Source organism: Erpetoichthys calabaricus, chromosome 18 (genome assembly GCF_900747795.2).
Source record: "Erpetoichthys calabaricus chromosome 18, fErpCal1.3, whole genome shotgun sequence".
In the NCBI taxonomy this organism is placed as follows: domain Eukaryota; kingdom Metazoa; phylum Chordata; class Cladistia; order Polypteriformes; family Polypteridae; genus Erpetoichthys; species Erpetoichthys calabaricus.
In genome coordinates, this window is record NC_041411.2 from 17,686,338 (window position 1) to 17,702,054 (window position 15,717).

At 38.3% G+C, this 15,717-nt stretch overlaps 2 protein-coding genes across 2 annotated transcripts in view; one reads left to right on the forward strand and one right to left on the reverse strand.

The window, feature by feature from the left end:
• Window positions 1-15,717, forward strand: part of rsph14 (radial spoke head 14 homolog) — a 140,217-nt gene that overhangs the window by 73,656 nt on the left and 50,844 nt on the right. The window lies entirely within an intron of this gene.
• Window positions 1-15,717, reverse strand: part of gnaz (guanine nucleotide binding protein (G protein), alpha z polypeptide) — a 79,406-nt gene that overhangs the window by 43,001 nt on the left and 20,688 nt on the right. The gene's annotated exons all lie outside the window — the stretch shown is intronic.

The following is a 15,717-nucleotide window of genomic DNA, read 5'->3' on the forward strand; positions in this document are numbered from 1 at the left end:
AATGTTTTCTACATAGGTTGAATCTCCAAGAAGATCAAGTGACCAATGTTAGCACGGGTCCATCATTTTGCTAGTAGCTTGCTACCATCTTCTTGAAGGTAGTCTAACTGCTATCAGACAGACGGCACATTGTATAAAAGTTCTTATACTTTGTCTGACAGATGAATCCCTTCTTCCGTTACTTCCTTCTTTCTGTTGATGGGATTAAATTTTGTCCTCCTGGTTTTCCCCAGTCTTGCCTAATACATAAGAAATGTCAGAGTTATTGTTCATCTCCACAAGTAGCTTTAAGGGTTTGGGCATCTCTTTATCATGGGCTGATGCTTCAGTACAGTTTGCACTCCCTTAGCTCTCATCTGACAGTGATCCTCCTGCCTCTCTGGCCTAGTGTCCCTTCGTACCCCTCGGGTGTGAGTACATTATCACCCTGAAGCACATTGGAAAAAATCTTTTAACTGTATGTAGAAATTATTTCAATTCAAGCCATACAACTCCTCAAATTTTACAGTTTTCATCTAAAAGTGCCAAGAAGAGTGATGCATCCTAACATCTCAATGGAAGGCTTCTCCTATGAAGGTAAACGTGCTAAGTCTGATATTGGGTTAGATTCATCACGAAGAATTTTTGGGAAGAAGACTTTGTCAAACAACAGTGGTGCTGCATAGATAATAGTGACAGGTTATACAGAGAGAAGAAAGAATCCGCTGGAAGTTAAAAGTCACACTGTTAGTTATAGCAAAGGCCAGCAGAGCTGCAAGATGAATTATAGTTGGAAAGGAAATTGGCCATGTCCAATACTATCAGGAATCTGAGGTAGACAATTATCCACACAGTCCACCCACTGAACCCACCAAGCCATGCCTCAAAAGAATAAGCAGTAAAAAGAACCGTAACTATAAGTTCCAAACTTATTGCTTTTAATACACAGCCTTGTATTATCAGTTATAAATGTATAAACAAAGAGATCAACCATGGCTTCCCAAACAAATTTGGTCAACCTGATGAGAGCATGCTTTATAAGAAGTCCAACCAAATCAAGCTAACATGGACCATCACTGTGAATGAAGTCAACAGAATATCCTGTCATAATCAATATTCACTTATTCACTTTCCAAAACTTGATTACAAAAATAAAGAATAAAGTGGATTTGTGAATCACACTGGCATCAGGACCAAGGCCAGAACCCTGAAGAGGGTCACTTGGCACGCACACGTTCACACTCACACTTACTAACCCACCGCACACGTATGTCGAAGCAACACTGGACAACCCAGAGAAAAATCTACACTGAGGTGAGAAATACTTCACGCATGCGCATGATACTATATTTGAGTGTTAAGATGACAATAAATTTTGGATCTGTTTGGCCCAAACTGGTCGAGCAAACATTTTTACTAATATAATGTGAAATGGATTATGTACTGTCATAAACATCATGTCATTTTAACTCAGAGTTACTATACACATTTTATTCAATTTTTTTGTGTAGTAATTTTCCCTGTACATATTCAGTGATTGGAAAAAAATTAGTGAAATAGCTGGATCTTGCAACAGGCAATTACTGTAGCTGGAATTGAAAAGAAGAAAGAGACAAGTGCTTGCAAATAAAAAAATATCCATCCATTCATCCATTATCCACGGCTTATCCGAGGTCGGGTCACGGGGGCAGCAGCCTAAGCAGGGAAGCCCAGACCTCCCTTTCCCCGGCCACCTCCTCCAGCTCCTCTGGGAGGACCCCAAGGCGTTCCAAGGCCAGCCGTGAGATGTAATCCCTCCAGCGTGTCCTGGGTCTGCCCCGTGGCCTTCTCCCAGTGGTGCATGCCCGGAACACCCCCCCCAGGGAAGTGTCCAGGGGGCATCCTAACCAGATGCCCGAACCACCTCAACTGACTCCTCTCAATGCGGAGGAGCAGCGACTTTACTCCGAGTCTCTCCCAGATAACTGAACTCCTCACCCTATCTCTAAGGGAATGTCCATCCACCCTGCGGAGAAAACTCATTTCGGCCGCTTGTATCTGCGATCTTGCTCTTTTGGTCACTACCCAAAGCTCGTGGCCATAGGTGAGGGTGGGAACGTAGATCGACTGGTAAATCGACAGCCTCGCCTTTTGGTTCAGCTCTCTCTTCACCACGACGGACCATTGCAGAGCCCGCATTACGCAGATGCCGTCCTGATCCGTCTGTCAACCTCCTGCTCCATTCTTCCCTCACTCGTGAACAAGACCCCGAGATACTTGAACTCCTCCACTTGAGGCAGTACTGTGTTCCCAACCCAGAGAGAGCATTCCACCCTTTTCCGGCTGAGAACCATGACCTTGGATTTAGAGGTGCTGACTCTCATCCCCACTGCTTCGCACTCGGCTGCGAACCGCTCCAGTGAGAGCTGGAGGTCACTGTCCGATGAAGCCAACAGAACCACGTCATCCGCAAATAGCAAAGATGAGATTCTGAGGTCACCGAACAAGACCCCCTCCGCTCCTTGACTGCACCTAGAAATTCTGTCCATATAACTTATGAACAGAATCAGTGACAAAGGGCAGCCCTGGCGGAGTCCAACCTCAACAGGAAACGAGTCCGACTTATTACCGGCAATGTGGACCAAGCTCCTGCTCCTCCTGTACAGGGACTGGATGGCTCGTAACAACAAGCCTTGTACCCCGTACTCTTGGAGCACACCCCACAGGATGCTTTGAGGGACACGGTCGAATGCCTTCTCCAAATCCACAAAACACATATGGACTGGTTGGGCAAACTCCCATGCCCCCTCCAGGATCCTTGTAAATAAAAAAAATAACACTATACATTTCTGTGAAATTCTGTCATTGTGAAGTAGCAGTGTAGTTGATGCTTTTGCAACTTTGCAATGGGTCCATTGAATTATTATGGTCAACTAAAGCCAGTGTCACACAGCATTGTTTTTCAACCATTTTTAGTCATAGGTTTCATTTGTATAATCCTAGTGAGTAGTGGACAGATGCAGCGCACAGTTGTGACCGCCAGTTGTGTAGTGCAACACCCATTGATTCAGTCATGGTGTTTTGTAATGAGTTACAACTTTGTGTTAAGTTGTATGAGTGTGATATTGTGTATGTGAGAGTTGATAATCAATGAACTGTCAGCTGAAAGTGCAACGCACACATTATGACTGCAAAGAAAAATGGGTGTTCTGGACTGCACAAATTAAAGAGAGAATTGTCTCCCATTTATCATACCATGAGAGGATGGATGTGTGCGTCAGTAGGCTTTGTGCCCTAGGAACCAAGTTACCCAAACTGTTCTGTAACATTTTAGTAATTATTTGCTGCTCTGATGTTGATCTTTCTGATCAGTAAATAGGTCATTACAATTGAAATTGACAAAAAGAATTCATAATTAATTACAGAATTACGGTATTTGAGGGTTCCTCTAGAGTGCCTCTTTCTCTTGCATGATTTGGCTCAAAAACTAATCGCCACATTGTCATCTCATAGCAGGCTTAGATTTCTGTCCGGCCTTTTTATCTCTAGACTGTCCTCAAGAAACTGATACACACAAAAAGACACACAGACAGACAGACACACACCTATCATTGAGATATCGATGTTATTGGTATCGGGGACCCTAGAATGTCGAGGTCTGTCGAAAACCGGAGATCGAAATTTTTGACGAATCTAAAGCTTTCACTCCTCCCCCATACACTATAGGTTATGATGGGGGAGGGTACAAAGCACGAGCTAAGTGTATAGCTGAAGTCACCTTACTTGGAAAACCTTCATACAGAAGCTGGAACTTTCAGAAAGCATATTAATTATCTATCAAATGTGGGAAGCACATAATACTTTGGAAATTTGAAACTGACGTGAAAAATTGTGGGGTGCTTGTGTATTTTGTCATCTCCTGTGATTCCTAGTCATATAACCTAGCATTGTCAAGGCAGCAAGATTCAACGACTGCTGCTGTTAAGTGTGACATGCTTTCTGACTTGAGCCTGGGTGGGATGATGCCGGCCTAAGTGTGGCTTAGTGACACACCGGATAGCACTGGTGCCTTACAGCTTCAGGAAACTGCATTTGTATCTTGACCTGGGTATTCTTTGAGGAAAGAGTATGTACCATACAAATCAGAGAAAATTCTTTGTTTAAAATTCTTCACTTCCTAAAAATGAAATAATAAGTAATGTTACAGAATTATTAATACCAGCATTTGGGGAAGCACATAATTTATGAATTCATCTTCATTTGAATGTAAGACTGGCACCTGATGGTTACAGAAGCTTTGCTTCCTTAAATCCTGCACCACTGACTAAGATTAATAACTGGCATACACAGCTTGTTTGACTCCAAATCTTCAAAAGCAATTGATTTGTATCTCTGTACCAAGCTCTCTGCACTGTGTCTTAATTAGTGTGGATTGAACTGAGGTTCTGCTTTTCATTTCACCGCTAGCTCCTGTTTCTTTATTCGTTTTCAAAGATGTGTGGATAACAGCTAATTGCCTACCAATGTTGGTTTGCAGCAAGCCACTCCTGATGATGACACTGCTCTGTTTAGGGAAGAGGGGTTCCTGGAACTGTTAGATATGTAGGTGTTCAAGGTCTAATCACAGAAGTCAAGATGAGAGAATTACTGAGAAAAGTGCTATATAAATGTAATGAATTATTATTATTATTATTATTAATTCTGAAGTATGGTCATAAGATGCAGAGAGCTTGGAGAGGGCAGTGTCAAGAGTGTTACGTCTTCTTTATAATTGGAATTAAATTAGGGGAAATGTTTAGTTAAGTTATGATATAACAAAACAGCAGGCATAACAGTGAAATGAAATCTTCGTGGCCAATTTTAATAACTGGAACAGGTAGGATACCTTAAAAATCAAGTGTTCTCTGAGAGGCTTTGACAAAGTTAAGAAGCCTTTACTCCACATTGCCAAATAATGGAAAACTGCACATCTTGAACTGTGTATATACTTCAGCCATTTCCCTACATCCTGCATACCTCTGCCATTCAAGAGGCATGTCTTTAGCCACACTTAAGCAGTCAGTGGTCCTTGTTTTTGGCCTGTTTTTTGTGGGGTGTCCTATATTGGCTTCAACTCCCACTTTGTGAAGAACCTTTACTTGATCTGCACTTTTATATTTAGGTTCAGGGCTGCACATGGTAGTACAGGATATGTTTTTGTAAGTGTGGTATTGTTACGCTGCAGAACTCTGCTTTGGAGCACATTAGTTTTGCATTATAAAGGTTGACGCAGTAAAAGTATTTGAGCTCAAACTGATGTCAAGCCATTCTGGATGGCTAACTCAGATATAGCTGCCTAGTAAGGTCGTACACTTTCAGGCCTTTTTCATGTGTGAAATGGTATCTGTAATTGTTGGCTCATATTATTAGTTTCTAAGGCACCCAAAATAAACATTTGGTACTTGTAGTGGAGAGAAGAGATATGAAGATATGGAAAAATTGGTTGTTTTGTAATTGAATTGTTTAAGGACAGTTTAGCCTTCTCAAATGTTATGCATACATCTATGTATGAAGGCAGCCACCAGATTTGCCAGTAGATACTGATATAGTCTTGTTATTAAAGTCGTTATCAGCGGGGGAATAAATGTGTCAGAAATAGGTACAGTACTAAAATATTAACAATCTAAATGTCAGATTGTTTTATCACCATCTCTAGAAATCTATAGGAAGTAGGTCATGTTTAAATCCATAACCTTTAATTATCCTGTAAGCATATGTTGAAAACTCTTTATATGTTTTACTTTTCACATCAGATCTACAGTATGTGGTTTTCTTATAATTTTCCCTGTGATTAAACACAAATTTAAAAATCTGTTCCTAGGAGTCCTGCATTTAGAGATCTTTCCAAGCAGCAGCGCATTTGCAGTGTAGATGTCAACTGGAGCAGAGCGGCTGGGGGAAAACAAATAATGGAGTGAAGCTGGACAGAATAGGTCAAGAAGGGCTAGCAAACATTACATTTAATCCAATCCTCTCACTCGCTTTACTACTATTATATCTAAAATCACTATGTACTGTTATTAAAGTGAAGTATAACTGGCTAACTCCCCATCCATGGCTGGTTCCCTCATTCTTCCTAATGTTGACAGAATAGGCTCTATCAATCTGATCTCCATCTGCATTAAGCTGATTTAGGAAGTGGATGAAATATTATTTAACTGAAATTACGGTATAAATTTTCCTTTTGTGGCTATCTTTTTTTATGTATTTACACCATGGACACTTTGTTAAACAGTGATTAATGATTACACATTATATCTCATCTTGTTGTCTTCTTGCTGGTGGGAGTTTTAATTATTATACATTCAATTTCAAATGTTTTAATTAAGATAAAACTTTTTTGTATGTTCACATTCTACGGTGGATGCATATTATATTCCAGAGAAAGTTTTAATTAATTTTTAATTTCTCATGAGAATTATCGTTATTATTAGAGTAATATATTTTTCTTTAATTTGTTATGTTATTAAGGAGGAAATACTTAAATATGATGTAAGAAAACAATGGATTTAAGAAGTCAGAGATCATAGCATATTTAAGGAAAAATAATGTTGGATTTGGTGATGACATGTGCAGTAGTAAACAGCTCGAGAAGTACTTGTATAACTAGTAATGCCAAATTACAGTAAATGTTGAATTACTGTAATAACAACATGTTGTATGTTGAAATGCTAACACTAGATATATTTTAATAGGAATGTTATCATCCTATCAGTTTGCACCATGTTAGACACACACTGCCACCAGTAGTAAATTGGTGTTGACATGTGCATTCATTACAATGGATTGCTACAGTCAATACTGCAAGCTCTTTGGGTCAATATAACTTATTTTCATTTTCCAGGTAGCTTAAATGCCCTCATGTTTTATATAGGAGTCACTTCATATTTCTCCCAGTATTATTACAAATTGGTTATGGTGGCAGGGGTGCAGTCAGAAGAGAAGCGTAACAAAGGAGGTTATCTTTACATAAAGTAATAAAAGGTGTAAATTAAACATCCTGTGATCAGCGAAGAGTGCTCTTTATCTTTTCTTGAGGATTTCAGTAAATGCTCAAGGATCTCATAGTGTGAAGGTTTTGAGTTTGAAGATTTATAGGCGCATCTTGTTTTCTGTTTGGTACTGTTTTATAGGGATTTTAAAATCTTGAATCAGTAGGAACATAGGTCTGCAATACATAATATCCTTATTTTTTATTGTATTTGTTTTCAGGTACTAAAATGATTACTCTGTATCAACTTGATGAGGGAGCTACTAGATTTTCAGTTTTCTCCCTTAGGACTTCTATTCTGTAGTCCATTTATACTGCTATACTGCATCTTCTGTTTTCTGTTGAAGGCTCACCTTTGCACTGTAAGTGGCTTTCACCTTTACTTGGATAAACCTAAGTTTGGACTTAATACAATGTAGGCCATACCATTGCCTCCAGGTAAAATTAGTTACATTGCTCTAACTTTTAGCATGCTTCTTGTGTAGTGAGCTCTTGGCAAATACTTTCATTTCAGCATGGAAAAATGTTTGGTTTCAAAAATCCCTGCTCTAATATTTACTTAATCCAGTCAGTACAAAAGCAGAATTATAAGATAAATGCTGTCCTAATTCTTTCACTTGCCCCAGAAATAATATATTTTTATATATTTAAGGCCAATACGATCAGGTAACATTTAACAAGATTGCAAATCAATGCAATGTAGTTGTCTGTGCCACTTTTCCATGAATTGCACTACCATGAGTGTATATTGTGAGAAGTTTTGGAACTGGAAGGTGTTAAGAAGCTGTAAGGAAGAGATGTTGGCATCACACATCAATAATACTAAAGGGACTTTAATTTTTGAGTAATGTACCTCCCTTAAAACCAAGGGGTAAAACCAGGACACCCAAGAAAATTGGTTGAGGTTGGCCCTATTTCTGAATAATGAATCTTAGATTAATGATAAGCAGTATTTAATTAAATGCGGTCGACACATTTTTTTAACATTTATTTAAAATGAAAGGACAAATTATTTCTTATATCTAGAAGCTAACCTGGGCTTCAGGCCACGTTATCTTTCATGTCCTATGCGTTTACTGTCTCCTAGCAAAACTTCCGTCATTTTCTGGTTTTAATTCCGAGAGGTACTAGAAGAATAACAGTCGTTATCTCTGTGCCCCTTTTTGTTTGTATTGCTGTGAGGTTCGTAAACATTTGATATCTTGTAAAACATGAGATATGGGGCAGTTAGCTTTCAAACAGTGACCTTCAATTTTATATTTTTTATGAGTAGCTGTCCAGGCTTCATCTGTTCACCTGCAAGATTCTGTGTAGACTGTTAGCTGGACTCTTTCTTATGTTTTACAGTGTTGTTCATTCCATGTCATTTTACAGCAGCTGATTTTTTTTTTGATTCTGCTTCTCTGGCCTATTCCAACCCCCAAATGCAGCTTGCAGCTGGTGCGTAAAACTGCCTGCTGCTAATCGTGGGTGTTTTGTTATTTAACACTATGTTAGTGAAAAAAACTGAGATACTGCCCCATTGCAGTTTTCATCTAGATCTACTGTTCCCCGACTTTTTACTAGCGAACTAGTCACCTGCTGGTTACAGGAAATGAATGTGTCCATTTGTTTAATTATTTATGCAATGCCATCAGTCTTGTTCTCAGCTTGCAGTCAGCTGGCCAGATCTCCGTGAGTGAATGTAATTAAGTATGGCATTTATACACTGCCACAACAGCAATCTCTGGAATATAAAATCTGCCAACCAGAACACTACATTACAGGAAATAATCCCTCTTAGTTCCAGTCTTGCTCAGGCAATTGAAAGAATAGCTTGTATTTTGTCCACAATAATCAGAGAAATGTTGATTGTACTGTATTTCCAAACACACTAACAGTCGTGTGATTCCTTGTTAACAGATACTACTCTCAAGACCATATCGACTTGAAACCTTATTGCTGACTTCTGTACATTATATTCATGTAATAAACCAATTTGCTTTCACATACCCATTTCAATAGTTTTAACTTACAGTATATTTACTTAAGAGGCCAGTAGTGTGCAGAACAGAAACCCCATCTGTATTCATAAAACAGAGAGGTGACCAGTGGAGATACTACTAGAAAGTGAATATCCTTCTCTCACTCGTAAAGAATGCTGATGAACCGCTATAGATTTGAAATGCATAAACCAGTCCTGAGGTGTATAGCCGCAGACAGGAAATTTATTGTACCTTTCTACATGTGTAGTCTATAATTGTAAATAGGATTGCTCCAAATGAACAAAAAATTGATAATCACTTGATGACATATGTGTCTAGTTTTAAGTACATGACTTCAAAGTCAACTGCCCATTGTGAAATTTGAAAAGTGTTGCTTTTGTGTTCACCCCTAAGCATTTACTATCTTTAAAGTACATGCACACTGCTGCCATGCCTCTTTTCCATCTCCACATTGACCATACATACATTTTACAGGAAGAATAACATTCAGTTTATCAATTCAATGTCTGTTGACAACATTAACAAAGTACCTTTTAAAAACTGTTTCTGTACCTTAAACTTTTGGTTTGATTTGCAGTGTTACGGTAGTCAATCTTGACAAAAGATTGACAAAGATAAAGATGATACCCTTTCAAGTAAGAACAGAGCTTCAATGACAAAATTAAATCGAGCTTGAAGGTATCAAGCTGGGAAGTGCTACTTCATGGCAGAGTGGATGATGAAGAACTGAACTATATCAACTGGCCATAGTTCAATAATTAGTTAATGGACAGATATTGTTGGCGTCCATTAATATTAATTGGTTTCTACTTTGTTTTTTGTGTGTTTTAACAGGTTTCTATGTGTACCAATTCTCTATTTAGTAATTTGTAAATTCTGTACTTGCATTTTACCTGAGAACTTGTCACAGCGCTCTGAGACTGCAGTCAGTGAAGAATACAATACAAAAATAAATTGAATTAAGTTGAATTGAATTGAAAATATGCAGAACAGTTTCATGACTGAATAACATCTGGCACACGCATGCAGCCCTAAATATTCCCTCCAATTAGATCCTTGAAATCCCACATGACAGTGTTTTTACTAGGCTGCAAGAAGCAAAATAGAATTGGATCAAGATACTGATCACGTAAATGTTCACTTATCACAATACAGTAGGTTTACTTTTTTGCTCTTCCTGTATTAGTCATGTTATGCATTAGCTGTATAGTTCTACTCCTAAATAACTAGTCCAGCATCTAGTGAAAAAGGTCACATGGTGTGATATTATACTGTTTTGCATTGCACATATCTTAACTAAACTTTTGAGTTTCCTTCGTCTTAATCTGTATGTTGAGAGGAGTTCATCTGCCCCAACAGAAGCTGGTTTCAATTCATTTTGAACAAGGAGTACAGCAGCTCATCTCACCACGTACTACAGCTTCAAAGCTTGTCTCCTTGAAGCTCTTTAAAAACCCAGCTCTTAAACACTGGCATGCAGAACAACTCCTCTTTTAAACAGAGTAATTTTTTTTCTTATATTTTGTATTCAGAGTAACCCAGCAGCATGAAAAAGATTAGAGTAAGCAATGCTGTCACCCCTGAGCTGTGGTTGATATTTTAGGCTACAGCAGTGCATGTTTGTATATTTTTCCAATTGTTTTCCTTGTAAAGATGATTACTTGTTTTGAGTAATCTAGACAGAAATAAGAATATTCCTGTCACGAGCCACAAGTGAAGATGTAAATCGTGCAAGCAGAGTACAGTGTCAATAGCACTTCAATCCTGACAGCACTGAAATATTTTGGTATTTATTCAACAAGAAATGATCAGCCTGAAATTGAAGAGACTAGAATAATATTCTATGTTAAATAAATATAAATAAAAATCAGATTCATTACAACCTCACATACTTTTGTATCTAGGGATACTGTAGATATTTAAACAAGGATTTAATCTATAAGCATAACAGAGCCTTTTATTTAGAGTTTCAGTTTAATTAACACTTTGCAGCAAATGAATTCCCATCTCCTTAACGTTTACGTACACATGCTTCAAAATCTTTGTAAAGAGATGGTCAACAGCAGATCTTCATGAGAGTGAAATAATACAAGAGCAACTTAAATGAGAACATCTCTGAAAAATCTATAACCATTTGGTTACTTCCTGCGTACAGCATGGTGGACGGTCTAGGGCCATCCTCAAATATGGTTAATCCAAATCAGGGTCACAGGCCTTCACCCTATCCAGGCAGCAATCAGGTCAAGGTAGTAAAGAGCCCTGGACATGACACCAGTCTATTGCAGTTCCACATGCTACATCCAGACACCTTTGCACTTGGTTAATTTCCTGTTGTTAAATCAACCCAACTGGCACATCTTTGGGGTTGTGAGAGATAGAACTGGAGCACCCACAAAACAAAGTACTTCTGCCATTATTAATTACTGACTCAGTGGTATTAAAATCTATAGGCTATAGTCTGTATGAACAGAGATGAGCTCCTCTGCTATTATTTGGGCATTGTGGATTAGCTGCTAAGGAAGCAGACACAAGATGCTGGACCAGAGGTAGAAAGCTGGTCTTATTCTCTTCCTGGGACTCTGAGGCATATCCCCTAAATGGCCTGTTTTCAGGCTATAACAAATGGTCAGATACTGTGGCTGTGTACTTGGAAAAATATTTGGAATGATGTTTGTTTTAAAAAAAAACCCAGCATACTAAATATTGCGCTAATTAATTAATCTGCTAATTAATATAACCTGCAGATTGATTTTAATAATAATAATTATGCCTTTTCTGCTCTATTAAGCTAGTACATAATAATATGATACAGTAAATACTTAGGTGAGTTTAAATGAAAATGTGCATTTAACTTGTACATTCATGTCAGAAATTCAATAATGACTTGAACTATGATGTTAGACAAAGAGCAAAATTTTATTTTTTTTAATATAGCACTTAGAGCCCTATACATATTTACAAATACAACATAGTTAATTGACCTTCAACATAATCTGTCCGCTATCAAAAGTTAAGTAAAACATAATAATCCATCCATTATCAAACACATTTATTTGTTTGAGGGTTGCAGAGCCCAGACTCTGTCCTGGCAAAGGTGAGCACAAGGCTGATCCCAGTCCTTCGAGGGCATAGGGCACACATTTGCACAATTTCACTGTCAGTGTAGAGTTGCCACTTAACTTAATATCTGCCATCCTTGGTATGTGGGATTAAACACAGACATTGGCAAAATGTGCAGATTTCATGCAGACAGTGACCAGGTTGGGATATGGACCAAGGACTGTGGAACTGTGAAGTGCCAGCAATACATTCAATAAAAATAAAATAGCTTCCACTTCTTATCTTAATTTTGCATTCAAAATGACAGTAGGCCCAGAGTAAGTGACATCCATGCAATACAAAATCCATTGATAATGTAGCCCATTAGTACTCCATCTATCCATCTACGTATGGCCATTGAGAGTTGCAGCCCAACACATACAGACACAGGGAGGATGTGTAAACCTGCCCAGACAATGAAAGTGCATGGATTTGATCTCAGGACTTTAGAGATTTGAGGCAGCCATCCTAATAACTGCTCCACTATGCAGAAACCCTTACTTAATAACTAATTAATCAATATTATTAAAACCAGCAGTTTCTTGAATCCTGTTTGAGTGAAAATATGCATAACTGGTCTGCAGCCTTACCTCTGATTTGGAAGGCCAAAATTGGCATTTAAAAGATGACCATTAATTACTATAGCAAAATTATGACTAATCAGTACCATAATTTGAGAAGAAAGGAAATTTTACATAAAAATTTAAGTAGGCATCATCATAAATGGTGTATCTGTGAATTCCTTATATTTGTCCTTTGTAGAGATAGTGATGTTAAGAGTCCATATAGTGAGCCCACTCCAGCTGTTAAGAGCTTCACAGTACATTCAATGTGAGTCACATTGCTGCTGCTATGTAATTCAAATGAGATGCATTGTTTGGTCACAAGCAAATAAAATTGGGTCACAGGATTTTCTGCCTGGCTGCCTGTATGCTGAAAAAGGCATTAGAGGCTTTAGCTTTTGTCTTAGTTCAGAAATGGGAATGTTAAGCAAGCAGCAGCTTGTAAAATGTACCTCAATTTCTTGGAACCATGAAAGATGTGACATGAGGGAAGTGGAGATTCTCAGGTTACATTGTACGGTTTCCTGCTCAACTCTAAATTTCTCTGAGTTCCATGTTGAAGTCTTGAAATTTTGGTGACATGTAGTAACACTAAAAATTACAGCACTAAAAATTCAGACTTATCAAGGAGTAAGAGTATCTCTCTAATCTGTTTGTTATTCTGTGTGTTCAGTATGGTACCTTACTTGACCTGTGCTCTATAAACCTGCTCATGATAATGTTGAGATTCATCAGCCACAACCCAGCTACGTAACGTCGATGATTCAACCTCTAATGCTATGAATCATTCACACTACATGTGCCTGCGAGCACAACCTTCTAAACAATCGCAATAAGCAGGTGCAATCAGTGGTTACAGCATCTCTCGGTCACTTGTACATTTTTACTTTCTTAATGCGTCACCCGCAATATTAGTGCATTAAGGTCAGGGAACATCTCTGTCAAACTGGGATTACAAAGCTGCTGGACTAGAGCTATGCAGCAGACTTGGTAAGGGCCCGATTTATAAATGGTTCTATGCATTAGTTTTTGTGTGGCTTAAGCTAAGAGCTTCTTTGCCTCATGCCCCACATGACAGTGTTTCACCTCGCTTGATGGAGAAGAATATCTGCCACCCCCTGGAGATTACTGATGTATGGACCAGCCCACTTGAATGTCAGCTACAATCTGAAATCCCTTTCATCCAAATCTTTCTTACAGCACAAATTGTGACATGGAGTGCTTAGGATTGCTCATTAGATTGGAGTGGGCGATAAAACAGAGGTACAGAGAGATCAGAACTGCAATATCCTCCCCTCCTCCTCAGTTTGGATGATCAGCTTAAATATTTGTGAGCAATAATCCTGTTGGACCAGCCTGCTTGTGGAAAATCTTCACAGGTTTAAAATAAGCATAGATTATATGGCGCAGTGGTGCTTCCATCATCACTTGTTCATCTTCAGTTAAAGGAGTGAGGAGGTTTTTTACTTTTATGAACGAGATGCAGAAATTTCTCTCTTAATTATCTGAGCGATTACCTGGAGTGGCATCACTCAAGTAGATTCCTACAGTTCACAAAGCATGGTGTCTTAGAGATGCATCTAGTATGTTGTGGGGGGAAGAGTATCTAAATTTACTGTTTCATATATGGCAGAGGGATGTACCAAATGTCTCTTTTTTACATGATTTAAGCCCTTTCCCATTCCAATTGATAGCATTCATATCCAACATGACCTTATAATGTTGAAGTCACAAAAAATCACTAGATGCATAAAGCAAAATGTTAAAACAAAAAAAATGTACAGAACCTGTGCTCCACAACTGTAAAGCCTCACCCTTTTCTACATTACCATGATGTGTCACTGCTTTTGACAACCCCATGCTGCAGTGCATTATCCTGTTAATGACATGCTTACTGTTTCTCTGTTGGTGTGGTCAGGCTATGTGGTATGGCTTTAGGGAAATGCCCGCCTCATTGTTAGTAAATAACAATTTAACCCTAAATGCATTGTCATTTAAATTCAAGCTATTATCACATTGTCACTCCATCCTTTTGCTTGCTTGTGGACGCATTTTGCTGCCTAAGCTTTAACACTTTATTTACTTATCATCTTTCTTTAACACAACATTATGGTGGTTGCATTTTCTGTCTCTAAGAAGCTATGTCTTAAATGTTATGTTTTCAAGTACACTATATTTTTGGTGGCAATTGTCATCTTAACTTTTCCTATATTATCCTGGATAATAGCACAATCCTGGCAAATCACAGAATAGATCTGAGAGATTGGCATATTCAGGTCAACAAGGTATTACAAAGTATTACAAATGATGACCACTACAGATGTAGTAAGACTTTCAAATGCTTGAGGATACTGGTTGTAATTTTTTGCCATGGATTAAGGGAAACCCACATTCACAAAGTGTGGAATGTTAAAGAGATTAAAAGAAAAAAAAATCATGAGGATCCTAGATTATGAAAACTGGAACTCATGATGATCATTTTGGCTTTGCAAAATGTCACAGATTAAAATATGCAAAATATTCATCACATTCACAGCAAAATACAAAAATATGCACACAAATATCCATATAACAATACAGTGGACATTCTGCATCGATAACATTTAGCCAAAAAACTGAAATGCTGGATTTATAAAATGTATCAGAGTCTCTCTCAAATCTTGTTGACTGTAAATATGGTAGTTTGTGCACTTTTACCAAGTCTGACCATGGGGAACAGAAGGTAGCAGTACCGCCTCACAGCCCCACAAATCTGAGTTGAAATCCTGGCCCTATCTGTAAAATGTTTACATGTTCTCTCTCTATCTACATGGGCTTTCTCCTGGTATTTCACAAAAACATGTATATCTGGTTAATTACTAACTCTAAATTGGCCCCGTTTCCTGCAATGGCAGGAACCTTAAATATAGTAGGTGGAGTGCCAGACCTTATGCCTGACGTTGCCCTTGGATTAATCATGTTCAGAAATGAACGGATGTATTTAAAAGGCTGGATCCTCCACATGTTGGTTATGCTCATGCAATGCAAATCTGATTTAGAAAGGTTTTCCCCAAAACTGCAGGAACAGGTTCTGATACCACAT